Source organism: Chinchilla lanigera, unplaced genomic scaffold (genome assembly GCF_000276665.1).
Source record: "Chinchilla lanigera isolate Chin_1 unplaced genomic scaffold, ChiLan1.0 scaffold00022, whole genome shotgun sequence".
NCBI lineage: Eukaryota > Metazoa > Chordata > Mammalia > Rodentia > Chinchillidae > Chinchilla > Chinchilla lanigera.
The window spans coordinates 6,866,721-6,873,512 of record NW_004955423.1 but is presented as its reverse complement, the minus strand read 5'-3'; positions in this window follow the sequence as shown (position 1 = coordinate 6,873,512).

Sequence of the window (6,792 nt, the reverse complement as noted above, 5' to 3'; positions counted from 1 at the left end):
AAGGGGGGAATCTTGGACAGCATATCTTTGAGGAGGCCACATGGAGAAGTATGTAGCTGGGCTCAAAATTATCATATGTAGTCAAAGGTGGTAAGTCCAGGACAGTCGGCAATAGTGGTCAGCACCCATGGACACTGCTATTGTTCTCCTGGGCCTCTCTGGAGAGCAATGTATTTGAGTGTCAGCGTGGGGGCTTATTGATGCTTTGAGAATAATTGCTAACAGTGTTAAGTAGATGCTTTTCTTAAAACTAAGGACACATTCATTTGTGCAGTTTGGGGTGTTTTCCTTTTTCTTTAAATGGGACAGCCTTTAAAAGGTGAATTTTGATTGGAAGAATCACAAAACAAATTTCCTCCACACAGAAAGAATGCTCTCTCCAGTCATGAGGGTCTGAGCCAGAGCCATTGCCACCCTCATCCATCTGAAATTGGCAAAACTGAAGCAAAGTAATTGTAACACAACAGTGTCATAGGATCCGTGACACCTGCTTTAAAAATAAATCTCCTGGCTTTGTCTTTCCCTTTATTTTCAATAAATGCTCCAGTATTATTGCCACTGCATTAATCTAGCAGCAGGAAACCATTATCCTATGACAACAGTCTCTCCCATTAACATTATCTTTTAATTTTAAGATTGTTTAGATGACTGCTAGAAGCTACTAAATTAAGATAAAATAAAGAAAGAATTATTTTCTTTAAGGCAAGTGTTCAGTCAAGTTACTGTCTCCCATTTTGACTGCTCTGGTAAAAAAACACTATTATTTTTTTTTTTGCAGCAGATTACAAAATACGATTTGTATATAAGTTGAAATTTCTAGAAATCTAGGCATGCTTTAAATGTCATCTAGGAAATAACTATTAACTTTTAGATTATTGTTTATATTGCTTTCTGTGTTACATAGTATATATGAAGAGTTGAAAGTATTGTTATTTTTCTAGGAAGCCATTGTTGTAGTAAATAAAACAATAATGAACTCACAATGATGAAAATTCGGTAAAGGAATAAATGTCTAGTCAAGTTTATCCTGAGAAATAATTGAATTTAGAGAATGCAGCAAAAATGAGACAGGATGAAAATAAACACAAAACTGAAAAAGAATTGTAATTATTGGTAATTAGTATGAAATGTTCTGACAAGCTTTAAAGTGATAGTTATAGTATATTAAATAGTATCTGTAAATTTTATATTGAATATATTAGAAACTTGATTTCAAATAATGAACTTACTGACTGTCCATTAATTCCAAAAAATTCTCTTTTATTCTATCAGCTGTATCCACACACTGGAAGAGACCCTCTAAAATTTTTCAATATTTGTTTACTCTACTTTCGTCTGTTCTCATGATTTCAGGGCTTTCTTTTCAAAAGGCAGAGGCTGAAATAACTATCAATGAGGACTATATCTAAGTAATTATTAGAGGAGTGATATTATACATTCAGTAGTTAAGATCTGTGATTCCCAGCTCTCATGAGTAAACCACACAAAGGAAAATTAGTAGAAACTGAGTTACTGTTTTAATAGAATCTTTCTGGGGGAAAAATACTTTCATTGTGAATTACCCTATATTGTTAATGTAGTTCAAGGAGGCCATCAATATGTGTCCTATTTAATGATAGGTGCAAAATAGGTAGTGGGAGATCAATCAAAACCCCCTTCCATAAATTATCGTGACTTCTAGAAATTATCAAAACTTCACTGGGGTGTCATACGTAGTCTTCCCAGCAATGAGTTATAGTCAATAATTCATTCCCTGACGGAGCTGATAACAGGCAGATATTCTAATAATGTGCTAGGATTTACTACTGGACACAAGCAGTAAGTAGGAATTTCAATGCAGTGTTAAATGTTATCTCAGTGGAGAAAAGCAATAAAAACAGGACAGAGAGAGGCATGTGGGTACACTGCTTGGATGTTTTAACCCTCTAATTAGCACAAGCATGTATAAAGGTAGTGTTGTTTAAGTTCTCGTTCTTGTTTTTGAAGCCAGTTGTTTCCAGAGCATTGTTCTGTAATGACTTCTCCTGGCCTTATTGTTACAGAGCACAGCAGATGGCTCCGAAAAAATGCTGAAAATAAAGTCTATTTCATTCTTCAGTTGTTGTCCCAAATTTGAAAATAGCTTCACTTGAATATTTTTCCTTTTAAAGGAAACTTCCCTGCCTAAGAAATCATCATCTTAGACTAAAGGTCTTAAATATATTTTCAGTGATTTCTTATCAGACAGAGAAATCGACAAATTTGCTTTCTCTGTCAGAATGTTTGGAAGCTAGAAAAGAAGTGGTGATTCATCAAAAACAATTTTATTATGAAATTTGATTTATGTTGAGAAATATAAATGATGACGTTATAATGTGTACCTCTGCGTGGAGGGAACACATTTTAGTCAATTGAGTTATCCAATTTTATTATTTTAGAAAATCCATATCTGGTTGTTCTTTTTATTCAAAAAAATTTATGGTGCTGTACAGAGTAGAATTGTGTGTTTTTCAAGTCTATGGACAGCTATGGATTGTACTCGCCTAATTCCAACAGGGTTATTCATTACAATTGGATGAATAAATATTATCATATTTTCATCAACTTCTTGGTGGGCAGATAGGAACTGACGTTATACTTTAAAACATATTTTATTGCACACCTACCTAGAGAAAGGGCATAATTATATCAGTTCTACAATTAACAATAGTTGTGGTTTGGGGCTCTTACAATTTATGAATTATTAGCCTTTGCTTAACCAAGAATAGTTAGAGGCAACATAAGGAAGAATGAATTATGTCTGAATGCCTTAGTTTCTCTACCAATAGTGCTCATTTTACTAGTCTTTACAGAGAGGAACAGTAATTAATTTTAAATGGAACAGCTATTTTCTACTGAATTTATAATTTTAACATATTTTCTTAGTAGTAATCACCTCGTTTATATACAAATGACCCAATCATCTATGTATTCCCTTTTGTAACTATAACAAAATTAAATTTATCCATGCAAAGATTTAACTCAACTCTAATAAGCATTGCCTGTCAACCCTGTAGATCATTTAGAAGACCCAGATAAATACATAATATATGCACATATACGGTACACTCTGATAATTTGTTTGCAGTGATGCTTACAGAGTATCACTTGTACTTGAATATTGTTGACAGAATTCAGTCCTATAAGTAAGTAGTACAGTAAGCCAAATAATTTTTCCCAATAAAATCCTCAAAAAGAAAATGGTCATTTCTTGCCACTATATAAAAGTGGCCTTGGCCGGGCCTGGTGACGCACACCTATAATCCCAGCACTCGGGAGGCTGAGGCAGGAGGATCATTTTGAGTTCCAGACCAGCCTGGGCTACAAAGTGAGCTCAAGGCCAGCCTGAACTGCAGAGCGAGACCCTGTCTCAAAAAGACAAAAAAAAAAAAAAAAATGGCCTTGGTATTTTAGGGAAAATGCTGGGTCACAGATATGTTTACTTCTTTCTCATCTTCGTTTGCTTCTTTCCTACCATCTAAGATCCTAATGAAACAGAATAGCGAAAATCAAAATTTATATTCTGAATGCTATTTTCAATTACAACAACATCAATGGTGTTTTTTCCTGTTATTGGTTTCATTTTAATAAAATCCACTTCTTCACTCTGATTTTATATTACCCTACAAAATAGGAGTTAGAACTTCCTAAATGCGAATAAAGCAACGACCTATCCCTTTATTACACTTAGTGACATATTTCTAAGGGATTTTGAGAGATATTTAAAAAGTTCATCAGTAAATCTAAAGAATTATTATCAATATCTTGTAGCCAGTAAATGGCCTCTTGAGATGTAGTCTTTTAAAGATACTGACTTGGACACCAGGCCCATTCACAAATGCTACAGTTTCTGCCTGAACCTACTTACTCTCTACCCTAGCCAAAAACAGTAACACAAAACAATGGCACCGGGACCAACAACTGTTCTTCTCCCTGGGGTTTTCTCTGCGGTAACTACCATCGCCTCTTCTCTTCACACTTTTTATACCATGAGACTGTCCCAAACTAAAGCTTTTCAGATTCACCTTAGACCTTTCTGATTTCAGGGGACCTTTTTGATGGCAGCAATAAAGGTGGGCAGATTTTTTTAAAGTGTCCTTCCCAAAAATGCCTCCTTCAAAAACCTTTTTGCATTGACTTTAAAAGGATAAAACATTTTTTTCCTGCGAAAGAGCTGGGCCGCTTGTCAGTATAGGTCCGTGTAGAGCCTATGGCTGTCCAAAGGAGATTCCTGGAGAACTGTCAGTTGGAGAACACAACCACGACTGTGATTGAACAACCTGAATGAGAAGAAGGGAAGGTATGGACGAATAATTTGGGGGCAAGTGGGAGGAATGAGAGTTTGACCTCGGACCAATATGGTTCCCACAATTTAACCAAAATTCAAGAAGGAAGCCATGTGAGTTTCTCCTTTTTCCAAAAATACTGTGCTTTTGTTTTTCATTCACATTTTAAGTGAGTAGGCTGAACGATGAATATTTGACATCAGTAGAGCTTCCTCGAACTACTGGGCAAAATATAACATTATTTTGAGCATGGCAATTGTATTTTATACTAGGATTAGTACTTAGAGCACAGCCGTTTATATTTGTTTGAAGAATACCCTGATACAGAACTCCTTTACCTATAATGAAATTGTTTTGACACAGTTTTTGTGTTTTGGATCAGTGGAAATAAAAGATCGACATTGCCACATTTCTCAGGCAGGCACTTTGAGAGCACAAGTCTTGCTGCCCCATGAGAAAGGATGGCTGAACGCAAACAATGCAGAAATAAAGATTACCCAGAGGTGGCGCTGTGGTTAAAGTACACCTGAATTTTGATTCTACTGAATGGATTTACTCCCTACCCCTCAGAAGAGAGATGTTAGCCATTATCACTTTTATATTTCTAAAACCACAACATTAGCAAATAAAGCTGTCTGGTAATACGTTCCCACTCATTCTAATCTACAGAGACAAGTATAAAGACCTTACTCCACACACAATTACAGCCAAAACATTCCAACCACCTCCTGAAGTTTAGGCCTGCTATACCCCAGAGATCTATATTAAAAGTTTTGTTTATTCTTCTCTCTCTTGTTCTATATAAAACTACCTGGATCCTTTGGAGAATCATTCAGTGACATCTAAACATGTTCCTGACTAAATTTCTAACACTTAATCTTAGAATTAAAATTTCATTTTAGTGTATATACTTTAGAAAATACCATAATTCATCAGATGGGTGTGTTCTTTAAGAAAAATCATGCTTGAAAGGGAAGAATAAAGATTATTTGGCTTAATTTCCTCATTTGTAGATGAGAAAATTAAAGCCCAGAGAAGGAAATCTACTTTCACATGACAAATTTTAATGGGAGCATTAAGATCCTGTCACTTATTTTGATTATTACAAATTATTAGTAATTTGAAAATGAACCCTAGGAAGTAACATGTATTATTCGTTTATGAGTTCCTTTCCTCATTTGCTTTGGGTTTTCTCGACTAGCCTTCAAGGAGCATTACATCTCGTGGGTGGGCCTTCTTTACTCATGCCTATTGACAGCTATTTTCTGTATAGGGCATTTTAATTACTATTATAGTTTTAATGATTTTTTTACGGAATGTTTTTCATATGTGCACAAGATGAATTGATCATAACAATGCAATTTTAAATACAAATCAATAAAATTAATTAATTTGATTTTAACACACTAGGAATTTAAGGTACTAGAATAAAGAAATGAGTATTTTAATTGGTACTTGAAATGTCCTCTGCCTGGTTTTATAAGCAATAATTATTCTTTCTTTTGCAGCCCTAACTGTGATCAGTTAAAGGACTGAAATTTCCAAACAGACCCTAAAACCGTAGATGTCCAACATCTGCATAGTCTTGCTAGATTTTTCCTTCAAGTTCCTGTCCTCAGTCGAGCAGTACTGTGCATAATACAGTATGAAACTTGTTCCACAAGGCTGGTTTTGATACTTAGCAGAAGGGCTTTGCACGTTCATGACGTCTAATAGAAAATCTCTCTGGAACCTACTAATAATAATCAGGCCTACTATTAGCCTCAGATTGCAGATTTATTAAATCTAGTTGGCACAGTAGGGTTGAATGGCTAGGTATTCAAGCATCTAGGCTGAGCTTTGGCCCTGGAAAGAGCCTCTCCGGGCCAGCACCCTAAAAGCACTCCTCAACTCGTGATTTGTACTAGAAATGACATTTCTTGCTCTCCAGAGGCTGCGAGGTTGCAAGTCTTGCATTTACGTCCTTCCATTGCTTTTGGAGGGTACCAGAAGCTCAGCACTCTTCCTCAGCCGTAGGGAAGACAGCAGGGCAACGCTTTGCCCCTTAAGGTTTTGTTCGTGTTCTTTTTTTAACTTTGAAAATAAGGACGGAGATCCCTTTATCACCAGCAATTAACAAGTATGTATGAAATGCCTGCTAAGCTCTTGGTTAATACTCGGGATAGGGGGAGGAAGAGGAGGCTGAGCAGGAGCAGTACGGTAGGAACTGCTACTTCCCTTGCTGCCTTTTTTTTCTCGCTGAGTAAACTTCCACTAAGGTTCATAAATCTCCAACGGCGTGAATTGCAACAAAAACACCTCGCGTGTGCGCGAAGTCCACCGCCCCGATTCCCCCCAAACAGGAAGAGGTGAAGTTGCGGGTCTCCGCGAGGGGAGGCCGGGTCCCCGAGGGGCCAGCGGCGCCAGCCCACGGGGTCCCCGCACACCGACGAGGCAGGGTGCCCCGAGCCTCGGTTCTCGATCGCGGGCGGCGCGGGCCGCCCCGGCC